At 40.9% G+C, this 19,015-nt stretch overlaps 1 non-coding gene across 1 annotated transcript; it reads left to right on the forward strand.

Moving 5' to 3' along the window:
* The first annotated feature begins 451 nt into the window (after positions 1-451).
* LOC125483043 lies at positions 452-558 on the forward strand. The gene has a single exon (XR_007262041.1). It is a non-coding gene; the product is annotated as a U6 spliceosomal RNA (small nuclear RNA).
* The last annotated feature ends 18,457 nt before the right edge of the window (positions 559-19,015 follow it).

The following is a 19,015-nucleotide window of genomic DNA, read 5'->3' on the forward strand; positions in this document are numbered from 1 at the left end:
CAGACAATACCTTTACTTTAGGCAACTAGAGATGCAGAAGAGACTCATGGGCTCACTGTGGTATTTGATTTGTTCATACTGATTTTTGTTAATTTAGTTTACTATGACTAGGCACTGGAGTAGCCAAGTTTTTAAAGGATGCTCCAAAATCTGTTTCTGCTCTCAACATCAAAATGCTTGGTGAGGTCTATAAAAGTGATGTGCAGACATTTTTTTGCTCAACACTTTTTTTATATTTGTCTGAGTGCAAATGCCATGTCTGTGGTGTCCCTTTTGCTCTGAAATTCCACTGGCTCACTGGCAGGTTTTCTTCTATAGGGCGGCACAAATCTATTCAGAGGCAGTCTAACTAGGATCCTCCCTGCGATTAGGTAATTGGACCATTTGCTATTCTTTCCTTTGCGTTATACAACATGGTGACAACAGAATCTCAAAGATCCTACGGATATTTGTGCTCACTTCGGCAGCACATATACTAAAATTGGAACGATACAGAGAAGATTAGCATGGCCCCTGCACAAAGATGACATGCAAATTCATGAAGCGTTCCATATTTTTTGGCGGCACGGTGGCTCAGTGGTTAGCATTGCTGCCTCACAGCACCAGGGCCCTGTGTGCGATTCCACGCTCGGGCCACAATCTGTGTGGAGTTTGCACCTTCTCCCCATGTCTGTGCAGGTTTCCTCCAGGTGCTCTGGTTTCCTCCCACAGTCCAAAGATGTACAGTTGGGTGGATTGGCCGTGCTAAATTGCCCGTGGTGTTCAGGGATGTGTAGATTAAGTGTGTTATAGGGGGATGGGTCTGGGTGGGATGTTCTGAGGGTCAGTATGGACTTGTTGGGCCAAAGGGCCTGTTTTCACACTGTAGGGATTCTATGATGATGATGAATCTTGCCTTGTTCCCAGCAGGTCATGAAAGCCTCCCAGAGGTTGGAATATTGGGTGAGGAATCTGTTCCAAGGCTTCAGATGGAATTCCATTGACCTTGAGACTTTGTTGCTCTTTGTCTGGTTGATTGTGGAATGAACTGCCAGAGGGAAGTGACAGATGCAGGTACAGTTACAACATTTAAAGGACATAAATAGGAAAGGTTTGGACGGATATGGGCCAAAATGTAGGCAAGTGGGACTAGTTTAGTCTGGGAACCTAGTTGGTGTGGACTAGTTGGACTGATGGGTCTGTTTCCATGCTGTATAACTCTATGACTCTATCTGTATAGAACCTATCTTTATCAACTGAGCAATAAAGCTCCTTCATGATTGGAGCAGAAATGCCGATTGTTTTTTTCTGTTCTTATTCAGGCTCCCTGAATAGCCCTTTAAATAAATGTTGTTATGTGAAAGGGGTCATAAAATTACAAGATTTTGTTTGTTAATTGGTCCATAATTCACATTTTCCTGTGATGTGGAGGTGCCAGTGTTGGACTGGGGTGGACAAGGTCACACGACACCAGGTTATAGTGCAACAGTTTTTTTTGAAATCGTAAGCTTTTGTAGCGCTGATGAAGGAGCAGTTGTGAGCTTGTAAGCTCCGTAAGCTTGTGATTTCAAATAAATCTGTTGGAGAATAACCTGATGTCGTATGACTTCTGACGTTTTCCAGTGACATACCGAACTAACCCTGCAAATCACCTATTATGATCAGTTTCATTGATTCTAACAAACTTGCTGTTTAAAGACAGAGAGGTAGACTCACAGTATCAAGCTTGAGAAACTTCATCTTGAAGATATAACTACTGAATTTTTAAAGGGGATCCAATGGAAGTAGTACATTTGAAGTTCCAAGACTGCATTAGGTGAAGTGCCATAAAAAAGTTGTCACAAAAGGTGGAGGATCGGGCTTAGGTATATTTTGTTTGAAAAAGAACAAAGGAAACACCCTTTGTAGCACTTTCTGTCATACTGGACATCTCGAGTTGCTTTACAGTGAAGGAACAGCTATTGAAAGTTAATCACTGTTAGAATGCAAGAAACATGGCAGCTGACTTGGGCACAGTAAAGTCTCACACACGGAAATGTGAAAATAACCAGGTATGAAGTACACTGAGGAGGCATTGGCCTAGTGGTAGTATTGCTGGACTATTAATCCAGAAACTCAGCTGATGTTTAGGAGAAAGCTAAAAGAACAGAATAGAATTCACTTTATTGTCACATGTACTCAAATGAGTACAGTGAAAAGTTTACAATTAGCCACTTATGGTGCCATCTTAGGTACAAAGGTACCTAGGTGCAGATCCTTATGTACAAATTCTTCGGGGGAAAAGAAATTAGAAAAATAAAGAAGGTGAATGTCCAGCATTATATATCATAGGATTAAATTAGAAAAATATAGAAGTAATAAGTTCAGTATAACAGTCCTTCCAACCCTGGATTTAGCCTCTAGTTCACACTGGGCCTTGACTTCAGACTGTGTTGGGCTTCACCTCGAGGCCTCGAGGCCGGGAGATGGCTCTAAAATCACCTCAAGGCCGGACGCCCATGCCAGCTGCCAAGAGATCACCACGCTGGTGCCAGGATACAGCCATGCTGGGCTGAGACATGCCACCCCCGACTGAGAGATCGCTATGCTGGGTCCGCTCTGAGTCCGAGAGTTCAAATCCAGGAATCTGAGGCAGGGAGCTCAGGACATCCACCAAGAAGAAAGAAGGGAAGAAAACACAAAAGAGAAATAAAAAGAAAATAAACGGATAGGAGATGAGCTCCGGCTGAGGAGTTCTACTCTGCTGTCATCTGAATCAGGGTGTCAATTGGTCAGAGTGCATTTATACTGTTTGTAAATAGAATATACTTGGGTAAATAAAGCAACAGACTGCAGCTGCTAAAGATCTGAACTAAAAATGGGAAGTGCTAGAGAAATTCAGCAGCTCTGGCAGCATCTGTAGGAGGAGAAACAGAGTAAACTTTTCAAGTCCCATGTTTGTCTTTCTGCCAGATCTGCAGAGTTTAACCGGCATTTTCTTTTTCATTCCTAAACAATGTACCTAATCGTCAGAAAGATGCACTGGAGCATCTTGGTTTAAAAAGCAGTTACTTCAGGTGCACAGGTTTTACTGGTTGATTTTGTGATTTGATCCAGTACAGTCACCTGCTTCTTAAAATATTGTCCAATGAATCAAATCAGATAAATCCATTTTCCACAATGGTAGAAACTGCAAGAAGACACCGAACGGACTCGCTCAGAGAACTTTTTACTGAAAACACAAGCACTTCTTTGTTCCTTGGATTCATATGTTGATCATAAACATAATTGCAGATTTTCATGGATCTTTGTCATGTTGCCTGGGTATTTGGCTTTGTTCAAGTCTACTGTTCATGGGACTCCTTAGCTTTGTTAATAACATGATGCTTTTGGTGTTTAATATGTAGGTAATCTGATGTTGTACCTCTTTCTATGGTATAATTGGTGTTGTTCCCTCAAAGTTCTCTAACATGCTTCATTGAATCAGTGTTGATCTTTGCTGCGGTATTGACGAAGGAATGAGACTTTGAGGTTAGAGATTGTGATGGTATGTGGTTATTCAACACTTAATATTCTATAGTATTTCGTGGATGTCCAGTCTGAGTTTTTAGATTTTTCCACAGCCTCTCTGAGTATCATTGGGGTATTCACACCACAGAATTTAAAAGTTCCCCTTTTGAAAATGAGACTATGTTTTCACAAGACCTATGCAATGGCTGCTTCTTCTCGCAGCACTGCGAATACACAACACTGTGTGAATGTAACAGGCATTTGCTCCCTCATCAATTGAGGCAAATCCAGTGATATATATTCTATAAAGCAAAGGCCTTCTAGCATACAACTGGAAAATAACTGGAGAATAACTGGAAAACATTATTTATTGAAAGCGCAAGTATTCATTTGTCGTGCTGGCATGTTTCAGATATGCGAAGAATTGTATACCCTCTGAGAAAAAGGGTCATTTCTATTGCTTAAATTCCAAACACATACCTTAAACAATAATGGAGATTTGATTGCTTATCAGAATACGCAAACAGTAACACTGGGCTTCAACTGCACAAACTAAAAACAAAACAAACTGCGGTCAACATAGGTTTTTTTTAGCATCATTCCTTTGCTGCAGTAATTTAAAGTGGAGTAAGTTGATTATTTTCCTTAAATCTAGGAACAGCAAACTATTGCTGCCAGGAAAGACAGATTTCCATTTTTACAAAAAGGGCATCAAAAAGACCAGTCAGACGGCAATGCTATATTTGTGCCACTTTTTAAAATGTTTTGGCTCACACAAATCTGGCATGTGTACTTAAAAAGGCAAAAATTCCAGCTGTCTCTTTAAATGGCAATTGGAAAAATAAGTGAGGCCTCAGCATTGATTTAATCCTTTCTAATCAGAACTGCACTTAAGTTTCAGACAGGCTTCCACTCTCTCTATACTGCCACATACCTTTGGCAGTGAAAATCGTTTGTTTCATTGGCATTAATCCACAGAACAACTGCTGAATATTCAAATATTGAGCTTACAGGTTGAAATACAAAATAGATTCTAAAAGAAAATAAGTTTTCCAGCTATTTTGAGCATGTTTTATTAAGGTTTTCTGCTTCCCTTCCAATTTGTAAGCACTTTTCACTCATGGAGATGATTAATCGTAAAATATAGACAGCTGATGCAGCAGACACAATTTGTCATCCTGCCCAACATTGAGCTAGATTTTAATTTCTAAACACAATGGGAGAGATGAGATCTAATACTGCATGGAAAACCTGTAACAAAGTGCAAACCTTCATGTGTGACTTTTAACTCATGCATAACGTTGCCACAACATTTCCAGGTTTCCCAACAAATTATAGGCAGGGAGTGGGACACTGACCTGCATTTACAACTCCAGTGTATAAAAAAGGCAATTTGTTGGTGTTTGGATTGAGGTGCACAACAGGGGGAATTGGCAGAATGAAGTCCAATCATTCAAAATCTGTGCTTCATTCTAGTTCTAATACAATGGTAGTCAATGATCAGTGGGATTCTGAAGTGCTTGCCCTGAATGCCAAGTCCTGAAGGCTGTAACTTCAGAGCATGACCTCTGATCTTTTGATTACAAATCCCAACCATGTCTCATTTGCATATTGTTAGCTTTACTCTCAGCAGAGGAAACCCATTTTTCTCCTTTTTAAACCCACAATTTTCACCTATGTTATATCTCAATCTCTCCTTTATCACCATTAGCATTTCTTTTGTACCTTTTTCTCTGGGCAGTCTCAATATCTGTTCCACTCATTCCTGCTCCCACTCTGTCAGCAACAGGAAAAGTACCATTTTCTGGCCCCTCGATCTTCCAAGCTAACATAATTTCTCACTACTGTGCTGGTCTCATCCTTTATTGAAAGATCTTCATAACCATGCATAAAAAAATACTGAAGAACTGTGGAAGCTGAAAATCTTTACGGAAGGAGGGTCACTGGACCTGAAATCTGATTTCTCTCCACGGATGCTGCCAGACCTGCTGAGATTTTCCAGCAATTTGTGGTTTTGTTTCAGATTTCCAGCATCCACAGTTACTTCTGCTTTTTACTTTACTCTTCAATCTTGATTACCTTAAAACAGTTTGCTTATAGTTCAGTAATACTCCATAGATTATTATTCTTGGACTTCTGCTTTCTAATTTAGACCCTAATTACTTACATTCCCTTAGTAGAACCCCTTTTCTAGTTTCTAGTTTCAACAGCAAGAATCCGTACTGTAAAGATAGGGGTGAATTTTGAATGTCTGGAAGAATTTTGTTTGTAAGAGGGATTAAAAGGAATTTCTGAAAAGGATTTCTGAAGAAAGGTCCCGACCTGAAATGTCGACATTCCTGTTCCTCTGATGCTGCCTGGCCTGCAGTTTTCCTCCAGCTTCACTCTGTGTTATCTTTAAAAGGAATGAATCTTCATTGCTGACATACGTAATGAGATCCAATAACTCTCATATAGTGTATGATAGTTCATGATTTTTAGATGCAACCAAGTTTCCCATTCAGTTTATGGCTTTTGTTAAAGGTACATTGGCAGCCTCTTATGGTTGTTCAGTGACTGGCTTTCATGGTTTAGAAACACAGGAAAAAAAATGTCTATTAGGCCATTTTTCACTCAGGGATCTGGCTTGTCCAGTGTCGCAACCAAAGTGGTTTTAACAGGTTTAAGTTCTATTACGGAATCTGTTGCAATTTAAAATTAGTTAATAGTTCTGGAACTGAGATCTGATCTCAGCAATGGTGGCCATGTACCTATCATTGATTGTTGTAAAAACCCTTTAGGGAAGAAAATGTGCTAACATTACCTGTTCTGGCTGACATGTAACTCTGGATCCACATTAATGTGATTGTCTCTTAACTGCCCTTTGTAATGGCCATGAAAGGCACTCACTTCAAAGGCAATTTTGGGTTAGTGACATTTAAATCCATGAAAATAATAGATTTTAAGCATATGATCAAGGAGGCAAATAGGATGTTGTTGCTTATTGCAAATGGACTGGAATAGGAAATGTGTTAAAGTTACATTGGGTGTTGGTATATTTGAGAGACTTCAGTAAAGGTTAAATTGACTAATGCTCAGAATGGGGTTTATTATATAATATTATTTTATTATATTAGAAATTATTTTATTCAAAAATATTGCTTAGGTTGGAACTGTTTCCATTGCAGTTTAGAATAATGATCTTAATGAAACTGTAAAGTATTGAGGGTTTTGACAGGGTGTATGCTGAAAGGAATTTTCTCTTTGTAGAGACATTAGATGCAAGAAATGGAGTTTACAATTTAGGGGTCTGCCATTGAAATCAGAGATTGGGAGAAATGGCAGTAAATCTTTGGAACTGTCTTTTCCATATAGTGATGGAAGCAGAGTCATTGACTATTTTTAAGGCAGAGGGAGGTAAATAAAGGAGTCAAGGGGTATTGTACGTCTGTGGGAATGTGGAATTCAAGTGATAATTACATCAGCCATGATTTAATTTAATGGTGAAGCAGGATCAAAGGGGCCAAATATCTTACATCCACTCCGACTTCATATGTTTATATATAACTTGCTCACATCAACCCATGTTGGTTTGGATGACATCAATCCACTGGTGTTTTCTTCAAGGAGTAGAAACAAGTGCAACAATTTGCATAATCTAGTCCAATGCATTTGTTGCTCACAATGTGAACTCATCTACATTGGGGAAATAAAGCATAGACTGGGTGGCCACTTTGCAGAACACTTACATTCTGCTTACAAAAAATGATCCTGAGTTTCCAGTTGCCTGCCACTTTAACGCACCACCCTGTTTCCTCGACAATATGTCCGTCTCAGGCTTGCTGTAGTATTCCAGCGAAGCTCAGCGTAAGCTGGAAGAACAACACTTCATTTTCCACTTGGGAACCCTGCAGTATTTAGGACTCAATATCGAGCTCAATAACTCTAGGGCTTGATCTCTCTTATGCCCCAGCTCCCACCCCCATGCATCAGGCCTTGTTATCACATAATAAAAACCTAAAGGACTGCAGATATTGTAAATCAGGAACAAAAGCAAAGTTGCTGGAAAAGCTCAGTGGGTCAGCAACTTCTGTTTTTGCTTCTGATTTACAGAATTGGCAGTCCCTTCTGTTTTTATGCAAGGATTGTACATTTGCCTATTCACAGCTTGTCGAACATTTTCACACAGAGTGTGGTACGTCTATGGAATGAGCTGCCAGGAGAAGGATTGGAAGCAGGTACAATTACAACATTTAGAAGGCATCTGGATGGGTATATGAATAATTAGGGCTTAGAAGGATATTGACCAAATGCTGGAAAAATGGGACTTGGTCAAATTGGCATGTCTGGTTGGTGTGGATGTTTGACCGAAGGGTCTGTTTCCGTGCTGTATTCCTCAGCTTGCCTGTACTGTACCATTGGATCTTCATCTACTGGGTTCTGATAACTCTGTCTGTTTAGTACAGTTTCAATCGGAAATTTAGGTTTCCAATTCTCAATTTTACACCACCTTTCCTTGACAACTGACAACTGACAACTGAGAGGGTCAGTTTCCTTGATATAACAAGGTGTAGAGCTGGATGAACACAGCAGGCCAAGCAGCATCAGAGGAGCAGGAAAGCTGACGTTTCGGGCCTAGACCCTTCTCCAACATCTGCAGTTCCGACTATCTCTGGGTCAGTTTCCTTTCCTAGGTTCCCTTTCCAGTTTTCCTTTTCAATTTGTAGATGTCTAAAAAAAATGCAAGCTTTACTTACATATTACATCATATTATCTAATCATGATCTGACAGTACCTAGTTAATTATATTCACCACTGATGCACTCATCACCACATTGAAACTTGTTACTGTTAGACTGATTGTCAATATCAATTCTTTGTATCATGTGCCAGTTTTGATGTGGAGATACCAGAATTGGACTGGGGTGGACGAAGTCAAAAGTCACACGACACCGAGTTATAGTCCAACAGATGTATTTAAAATCACAAGCTTTCAAAGCACTGCTCCTTCTTTAGCTGACGAAGGAGCAGCGCTCCAAAAGCTTGTGATTTTAAACAAATCTGTCGGACTGTAACCTGGTGTGTGTGACTTTTGAATGTGGCACTTTGAGAACACTACTTTTGGATTTAGGGGCTTAATTATACAACAAAGTTTGTTCAACACCAGAAGTGCCTATTTACTGCTCCCCACGCATTCTTGGCATTCATTCACCCTCTATCACTGCTGCAATCATGTGGTCTTCTTTGGTATTCAGATTTGCTATAAGTGCTTTCAGCCTCATGCCCTCTATCTGTAACTGTTTCTTTGTGCCGGGACCTGTGTTCAGTGTCTGGGCTATCTCGAAATGCTGCAATCATTAAGGCCTCCATCCTTTGTGATCAGTACAATGTCCTATTTGTGCCACCAATGCTCTGAAAATGACTACTTCACCAGGAATGTTTCCAATAATCAAACTCCAGTTTAAGACTAAGAGCCTGTGCACACGCAACACTTTTGACACAATCTAACAACTTGAAGGCAAGTACTGATTGAGGAATCTCCAAATTGATTTTCTGCAATATATTTTACCCAGCCAGTTAAAAACCATAATACATCCCCCTATGCAATAACTTTCAGACTCTCAGAATGTATCAAAGTCTGGCCATGCCTTGTAGGTATCCAATAGAACATTTTTCTGGTAAATTTCATCATGAAACCTAATAAAAGGGCCAAACCTTCCTTAGTATCCTACTCATGGGCTTTCAGCTCACACGATGCCTTGTTTCTGATTTTGATCTTGGTAGGAAGCAGCTATGCCAATTACAGTACCACACCCCTCCCCTAACCTCAAGTTCACATATCCACTTCACTCATCCACTGGTACTCAGGGTCAGTCTCAGAACATCAAGGGATAGTCAATTATCTTGTCAATTTTCGCTTGTTTTCAGCCATTCTTCACAAAAACTACTCAGATTATAATCGTCAATTTGAAAAAAAATCTCAATTTCCAGCCTTCACTTTTAAGCAACCATTCTCTGTCCCCATGTTAAACATCTAAATGTCATTTGTGAAGGGGAAGACCAGAATTCAATTCTTCACTTTAAGTTGATTCACAAAATGAAGAATTACAAATGGATCGCTCCTGGCCTTACTCACCATCCCATATCAGTAAGTGTCTCTTTATATGGATGTTTTTCTAATCAACCTATTCAGTGATGTTATGACTCAGCTTCAGAGCAGGTGGGACTTGAATTCATGCACCTAGCTCAGAGGTAGGGACACTACAATTGCTACACAGTAGCTCTCTGTTTCTGATTATGGACTGAAATAATGAAAGCCCTCTACATGTTCATTGTTCTGCTTAATTTGTTCAATTAACAACTTTGTCATCGGTCACAAAATATACTGGAAACTTGACCCCTATTTGAAAATATAACTGTCCCAGGAAAAGTCAGACATGGCTTGGGTGTGCATTTTGGAAAGTATAAAAGTGCACAAGTCAGGTCTTCCTCAGATCACATGAAAATCCAGCCTAAATTTCAAAATTACTAAAATTAGCTGTAACATGCAAAGGAATGTCCTAAGGTTGTGAAAACTGTTCTTTTGATACAAGCTTTTTCTCTTCCATTTTACTATCACTCCTCTTCCAACATATCTATAGACTCTATTCCAAGAAATATAAACATAACCTACAGCATTTCAAAAAGAAACATACTGGTGACAGTTGTGCTGGGAAAACTCCTATGTGCAATTTATTTACGTTTTTCTATTTAAAAAATGTGTTGATATCCCAATGATTCACACATAGACGATTATTTTTAGCTCATGTTTCCTTGAAGGAAAGCTGATTCAAGTCAGCTACCATATTCTTTTTTTGCAGGCACCGATGAGTAAATAATTCTCACCAACTATTTTTAATGTGAATGTGGGAAGGCAGGCTTGCCGATGGCCATGAGGAGAGAGATAACAAGGTGTAGAGCTGGATGAACACAGCAGGCCAAGCAGCATCAGAGGAGCAGGAAGGCTGACATTTCAGGCCTAGACCCTTCTTCAGAAATGAGTGGAGACTTGTTTGCAACGTCATCTGTACAGTAAATGGCTTTCTGTTTGAGAAAACCTTTTCGAGAAGGTTTTTGTTCAAACAATTTCTGTGTCTGCAAAAGACTGTCCTTCCAACAGGACTAACGTCAGCTTTCACAGGTACTGAAATAATGAGTTATGGAATTGGCATTCTAGTATTACCACCAAGCTGTATTGCATATGATAGCGCCAACAATGGTAGGGAGTGTTAGCGCACCTGAGTCCATGTGCACCGGGCCGGCCATATCCTTGTCTCTCTCTTTCTCTCCTTTTCCAAATTTTTATTTCTCTTTTCATCTTCTGATGTTGTGGGAAAGCTGGAGCATTGTCAAAGGAGTGTCAGCAGCAGAGGTGAAGGTATGGGGGACTCCTGGCTTCGGTAGGCCCAGAGACTGGACTTGGGAACTTGGCGAGCCATCGACTGCCGCGGAGCTTGGTGCCCGGAACAGGGCTGCAGTAGGCCCACAGGGAGGACTCGATGGGTCGCGGAGGTGAGATCCTGGCACAATTTGGTGATGGGATCCTGGTGCGGAGTGGGGGTGAAGCCTGGTGGGGTCTGGAGGTGAGACCCAGTGCGATCTGGTGGTGAGGCCTGGTGCAGTCTGGAGGTGAGGCCCAGTGTAGTCTGGTGGTGAGGCCTGGTGCAGTCTGGTGGTGAGACCCGGTGTGGTCTGGTTGTGAGGACTGGTGCAGTCTGGAGGTGAGGCCCAGTGCGGTCTGGTGGTGAGGCATGGTGCAGTCTGAAGGTGAGGCCCAGTGCAGTCTGTGGTGAGGTCTGGTGCAGTCTGGTGGTGAGGCCAAGTGCGGTCTGGTGGTGAGGCCTGGTGCGGTCTGGTGGTGAGACCTGGTGCAGTTTGGTGGTGCGGCCCAGTGCGGTCAGGTGTTGAGGTCCAGTGCAGTCTGGTGGTGAGGCCCAGTGTAGTCTGGTGGTGAGGCCTGGTGCAGTCTGAAGGTGAGGCCCAGTGCAGTCTGTGGTGAGGTCTGGTGCAGTCTGGAGGTGAGGCCCAGTGCGGTCTGGTGGTGAGGCCTGGTGCAGTCTGGAGGTGAGGCCTGGTGCAGTCTGGAGGTGAGGCCCAGTGCGGTCTGGTGGTGAGGCCTGGTGCAGTCTGGAGGTGAGGCCTGGTGCAGTCTGGAGGTGAGGCCCAGTGCGGTCTGGTGGTGAGGCCTGGTGCAGTCTGGAGGTGAGGTTTGGTGCGGTCTGGTGGTGAGGCCTGGTGTAGTCTGCTTAGGGACTTTAATGCTGAATTTTTATTTCTTTAATTTCTAATTTATTCCTAAGATTCTGTATCTAGGTACTTTTGTACCTAAAATGGCATCGTAAGTGGTGACTTCGCAAACTTTTCACTGCACTCATTGTGAGTACATATAACAATAAACCTAAGATAAAAAGGTGCAGAGCTAGATGAACACAGCAGGCCAAGCAGCATCAGAGGAGCAGGAAAGCTGACGTTTCGGGTCTGGACCCTTCTTCAGAAATGGGGGAGGGCAGGGGATTCTGAAATAAATAGAGAGACGGGGGGGTGCAGATGGAAGACGGATAAAGGAGCAGATAGGTGGAGAGGAGACGGACAGGTCAAGAAGGCGGAGATGGAGTCAGTAAAGGTGAGTGTAGGTGGGGAATTAGGATGAGGGTTGGTCAGTCAAGGGAAGACAGACATGTCAAGGAGGCGGGGATGAGGCTGGTAGGTGGGAGGTGGGGGTGGGGTTTGAGGTGGGAGGAGCAGATAGGTGGGAGAAAAGAAAGGTCTGAAGAAGGGCCCAGACCTGAAACATAAGCTTTCCCGCTCCTCTGATACTGCTTGGCCTGCTGTGTTCATCCAGCTCTATACCTTGTTATCTCAGATTCTCCAGCATCTACAGTTCCTACTATCTCTGACAATAAACCTAATTCTAATTCTAATTCTAATTCTAAAATTACACCTCATTGACAGAGCTAACACTTTCCTAAATCCTGATGGTAGTTTTGTTAAACAATATAGGAAAGTGGCCTGCCTTGTGAATGTGCCATCACTATCCAGTCACAAATTCCATATGTCGCTGGCATTTGCATTGATATCTAATATTACCTTTAATATCATCAGAAATTTCTCATTGCAAGTGGAATTGCTCGCAGAAATCAGAGCTCCTGAGAGTCTTTGTGATCATATGTGCCTTGTTTTATATTTTAACTTGCAATCATTTAGAGTAAATCTTGTTACATGCCTGGCTCTGAACCAGAACCCCAAATACATTTTGCTTTGGGTTCAAGTCCCATTTTAGCACTTGATGACCAAGGAAGATGTGTTCAAAATGTGACCAAAAAAATTGAGTGTTAACTTGTAAATGCTCTCTATGTATGCCAAAGGCAGGCAATAATATTGGGAGAGGTTGTTGGGCAGCCGTTTGATGGAGAGGAGTTTGGAGCTTCTGCCAACACTGTCCATATAACATTTCTGCTTTCAAACAACTCGACTCCTTGAGGGTTGGGTGGCTTGCTTGGCTGGATGGCCAGTGTGGATCTGGTGGTGCTAACAACATAGCATTTGAGCCCCATTCAGCCCGGGATGGATTTAGTACCTGTTATCTCACCTGACCCATTGTCCAGATAGTGGCATGGTGGTTTGGACTGCCTTTGAAGGACAACTCAAGAGAAAATAAGTCATTTTATTCTCCTTATGCTGAAGGAAGGCAATATGCATTAGAGTCTTCTTGTCATGCAAGATGATGATAAACAGAAATATGGTGATGAGGAATTTGGTGATTGAGAGGCGAATATTAATGATTACTTCAACAGTATGAGCTGACTACATCAAAAGCAAATATGGCTTCAAAAGGCAAAGCTATGAAGGATAAATAAAGAGTACTATATAAAAACTACACGACTTTGAATGCCCACGCTTGTAATTTATCCAATTTTTGTCATGATCAAAACAAGATTTTATAGAGATTCTGGAGAATGTGCAATCAAGAATGACAACAAAAAAACAAATTATTTAAGGACTCTTAGTTATCTGGATAGATTCTCTCAGCTAGGGCTAATTAATACAATAGAAGTGAAAGGAAAGGATTTAATAGGTGTTTTAAAATTGATCAAGAGACTGCTATCAGTCAGATTTGACAGGCTGTTTGAAATGTATAGGGGTGGTGAGACTAGATTGTACACAGTCAGAAGGCACACGACACCAGGTTATAGTCCAACAGCTGTATTTGAAATCACAAGCTTTCAGAGAGCTGCTCCTTCGTCAGGTGAAGTCCACATCATAGATTGTGCACAAAAGATACACAGAATTGTGCTTGGTACAGGAAGTACTTTTTTCACAGTGTGTCATTTCCTCTGGAACTGAGTACATCATGGGTATGAATTTGTTGCTGAACTTGAAGGATGGTGAGGGAAGAGGAATATTCTCAGGTATAAAGCATAGTTTTCAAATAGTGTGATTATGAGAATTTTCAGTGGACATATTCTTTTGTAGGTTGCTTGATTGTTTGGAAAGTGGGGGGAAATTTCACAGTGTTTCTGTCTTTTTTGTCTCTATCAAGAGGAAATCTCAATAGGAAGTGGGTTCATAGAGTAAATAGGAGGACAATGCTTGGTTGGGGCTGCCTAAATGGGCCAAATTCTCTTACCTTTCTCCTTTCACACATGTTCATATAAAATGTCCTTCAATTGCTGACATGTGGATGGGCTGAGAAATGCACCATGCTTATGTGATAAATATTCATTGAACAAAAATGCAAGTATAATGCTTATATTTTGGTCCTGGTGATTTAGAGACCTAGGCTAATAACCCAGAATGGGTGAGTTGGATTCCATCATATGAAAGAAAGGGAAACCAAGATTCTGATTTTGTTAAAAACTGGAAGGTAACCCCAACTGGTTTATTAATATGCTTTAAGGAAGGAGATGTGCCACTCCTACCTGGTCTGGCCAATATGTGACTCCAGTCCCACGACAATGTAGTTGACCCTTAACTTGATGCCCGAAGGGGCCTAGCAAGGCACTCAGTTATAACAAATGGTGATGATATTGCAAGAAGAGGTGTCATCATTACCTTCTCAAAGGTCACTCATGATCAGCGTTAACAACAAAGTCTGTAACACTGGCATCTGTGTAAATCTGCCATCCCCACCTGGTCTGGCCTACCTATGACTCTCGACACACAACAATGTCGTTGCCTCTCAACTGCCCCTTGAAATGGCCCAACAAGCCACCTCATTACGAAGTCTCAACAAAGAAATGGTACCAGACAGACCATGTGGCATCGACCTAGGCACCGGAAAAGACAACAGTGAAAACAGCCCTGTTGACCCTGCAAAGTCCTCTTCACTAACATCTGGGAGCTAGTACCAAAACTGGGAGAGCTGTCTCACTGACTCGTCAAGCAACAACCAGTTATAATCATACTCACAGAATCATACCATACAGACAATGTTCCTGGATATTTCCTGTCTCATCCGTAGTATGGACCCAGCAGAGGTGGCAGCACAATGGTATACAAGGGGAAGGACTTGCCCTGGGAGTCCTCAACATTGACTCTGGACCTCACGAAATCTCATGACATCAAATTAAACATGGGCAAGGAAACCTCTTGCTGATTACTATGTACTGTCTGCCCTTAGTTGATGAATCGTATTCCTCTATGTTGAACAACATTTTTTTAAATATGTAATGTTGATAAGGATACCCACATAAGTCCAAGTTATGCATGTTATTTTAAGGGTATGTGGAACATGCTCCTTATTCTAGTCCTATGTGGAACCACTCCCTCACCTCTTTTTCTGGTACACTGACTGTCGACTGTACTGATGCTGTTTCTTACTCTTGCCCAGAATTTTAAAAACTTCTTCAACTTTGCTTTCAGTTTGTACAGCTGTCTCACTTTCACATAGTTCACTTTTGACACTTTCCTTCCTTTCTGTCCCCAGCACTGAGGATAGCCTGTCTACTGAGAGTCATGGGTTCCCGCAGTTATCTTGTTTATACTTCCTCACACCCTGCTACCTGAAAGGGCTCCTCTCTAATCTCCCAGTTTAGTCATCTCCGTAGCATCTGCTCTGATGATGCAATTTTCCGTAATTGCACTTCTGATGTGTCTTCCTTCAAGCAAAAATTAATAACACCTCACCCACCCTCCCCACCACCCCCCAGTATCGCAGCTACACACACCCAATGACCACCAGTCCCACTCTCTGACTTGGATGTTAAATGTGTCTAACCTGTTTCTAAATTTCTGCTTTTATCCCTTCCTCCCAGAACCTTGTCCTCCCTTTTCACCTTATCAGCCTCCTGGATCATGCTCCACCATTTCTGCCACTTCTATGATGTGCCACCCCAAACATATCTTCTTGTCCCATCTCCTGTCAGCCTTCCAAAGGGACCGATCCCTCTGTGAAACTCTACTCCACTCAATCACTCCAGGCTGCCTTGTTCCCTTCTCCCAGCATAATCCGAATCAACCACAACAGTTATACCAACATCACTTTTATCACCTCTCTCTTCAGTACTCAAGATCCCAAGCATTCCTTCCAGGTGAAGCAAGTTACTTGTATTTCTTTCAATTTGTATTTGTATTTCTTTCTACTTGTATTTGTTTCAATTTGGCAAATTATACTCACTGCTCACAATGTGGTCTTCTGTACTTTGAAGAAGTTATATGTAGATTGAGTGGTTGCTTTGCAAAACACAGTTATTCAGTCTATGAACTTGACCTCAAGTTTGCAGTACTTCCTGTTTTAATTGGCTACTTTACTTTCATAATCACATTTCTGTCCTCAGATGGTTCTGGTGAAGCCTAATACAAGTTCAAGGAATAACTTATCTTCTGATTAGTCACTTTGCAGCCTTCTTACAGAACAATGAGTTGAGCAATTTTCATCATGAGCTTGGTCCCCCATTTTTATTTTGCTGTTTGCAAGGTTCTGGTCTGATTCTTTTTAAAAAAGTTTTTACTTTTAAACAAAGCAGTTTTAATTCTACCTTCACACTCAGCCTGGACAAATACTTTGTTTCTTCTTGACAATTGTTGTCAATATTTTTGCCTTTGATCCATGACATCTTTATCATTTAATCGTTCCTGCCCTCTAAAAAGTCCCAGATTTCCCCTTTTTTCTCACCTCCCTCCTTACAATGGCTTAAACCCCATCATATTTCTACCTTCCTTCAGTGATGAAGAAGAGTCATACTCAACTTGAAATCTTAACTTTCTCTACAGGTACTGAGTACTTCCAACACTTTTGAGTTTCTTTTATTGTGGAATAACAGTCCTATTGCATAATGGCGGCAAAAAATCGAGAATCCCTACAGTGTGGCCCATTGAGTCCACACCAACCTTCCAACATTCAAACCCAGACCCACTCCCCTACTATATCCTTGCAACACTGCATTTCTGATGGCTAATCCACCTAACCTACACATTCCTGGATGCTATGGGAAATTTAGCACGGCCAATCCACCCAACCTGCGCATCTTTGGATAATGGGAAGAAACCAGAGCACTTCAGAGGAAATCCACGCGGACACGTGGAGAACTTGCAAACTCCACACAGACAAGTCACCCAAGTGTGGAATTGAACCCAAGTCCCTGGCACTGTGAGACAGCAGTGCTAGCCACTGAGCCACCATACCACCCTTGATTCCACCCTTTCTTGCATTCCCTCCCAATTCCAAGTTTTCCAATTTGATCTTCTTTGCTACTCATCAAACCTAAATGATACCAGATGTTATCAAACTAGAAATATGCTTCGGCTCACAGTTCTTATTGGGATGGAGCTGAAGAATTAATGGATCCTGTGAAATCTGATGGGTAAGACTCAACTTTGGAAGGGATTCACAAAAGTAGCGATGGGTGAAGTGTCTGTTATACAGCCTGCTCACCATTGTTAAACTCAGTAATAAAAGGAAATTTGCAAGTATATAATTGGTAGCCAATGTGGAATAGCTGTGTTTCTCGAGTTTTAACCCCCATCACGTGTCATGTTATAAAGTCTCACACACACATATACATGGTATCACAAGAGTTAAAGAATTATTTTGTCAATCTGAAAAGAACACAAATGCATTTTTAAAAATAACGTGCAAACACTATTTATTTTCTGACTGCTTTCTTGGTAGCTTGAATAAATATGTTTGTATTTTGTAACCTTGGACCTGTTCTAGGTATCAGGCATATAAATATACATTCCAGTTTATATGGTGGAAGGGTTCACTTACAGGAATGGTCCTTGTCATTATGCATAAGGAAAATATTTGAATTATGCCCCCAAAAGTGTCAACAGTTTTAACAAACATGATTAGCAGAAAATAGATCAAATTTTCATATAACTTTTATATGAAGACAATAAATCCGAGCTCTCCAAAAACACAATTATTGCACAGGTCACACCAGGCATATATTTCCACTGCCCTCTTTCATGGTACTAATACAATCTCTGTTGCTATGGTGACAGCTTTAAGCTATTGTAAATAGCTGTTGCTATAATCTTGCTGCCTCCCTGTTGGATGCACTCAGCTTTAATGTTATTACCGCTACAGCACACAACCTTACGTGACATAGTTTGACTATTTGTTTAAATAATCTTAATACCATCCTTCAATGAAGTCATCCCAGAATTATTTTGTAAAGGTATTTTCTTCTTAAAGATTTTAGATCTTAAACAGGAATATTTTATTATCATAATATGAATGTATAGCAAATATACATTTTACATTACATCACAAAATTATATGAAATATTACACTATATTTTTGTTATAGAACACAAGTACCTGGAAAACTCACCAAACCACCTTGCAGATGATTACATGTATTTAGTAGGCTTTGGTTAGTTTTCACACCTTGATAAGAGTGTCACCTTACATCTTTGGAAAGAGGATTATTTTATATCAATGTTTGTACATATGCCTTCATCAGCACTTGGGCATAATCACATCAAAGCATTCAGAATGAAATAAGAAAGCATCAAGGCAATAGCAGAATATAATTAGCTTAATGGATTTTCATTTCTAGAGGTCATTGGAATGGAATTAATTTCTGTTGTTTTATTGTAGGCATCCCACAGCATATATTGGGTCACGAATACTTCTTTCTTGGAAACAGCAGTCAGTTGTAATGAAAATAGACCTCTATTAAACTGAGTCAGCATGTTAAATATTGTCCTGCTCTTGTACTGCTTAAAGAATTTCATATCCTTATTGTGCCCCAAATGCAGTTTATCTTAGTGTTCTCTTTAGTGCATAAAAAGCACAATGTTTAACATGTCCGAGCTGAATCTGATCACTGGGAATTATTTGGCAAAGCTTTTCTTTTGTCAGGTTAATTTTCACTAGACAAAAAAATGTTAAAATGAAAACAAACTTAACAGAATTTTATATTGATTTCAACAATCACATCCAGAAAAACACATGTTTAACATTTATAGAATAAATGGAATATCACACCAGGTGAGGATGTATTCCAAGCTATTGCAACACACCATGAACTAATGTCTTACTGGGCTGGCATTTAAATCCATTCTAGAATAGAGTGAACAAT

The sequence above is a fragment of the Rhincodon typus genome, chromosome 4 (assembly GCF_021869965.1).
Source record: "Rhincodon typus isolate 14 chromosome 4, sRhiTyp1.1, whole genome shotgun sequence".
In the NCBI taxonomy this organism is placed as follows: domain Eukaryota; kingdom Metazoa; phylum Chordata; class Chondrichthyes; order Orectolobiformes; family Rhincodontidae; genus Rhincodon; species Rhincodon typus.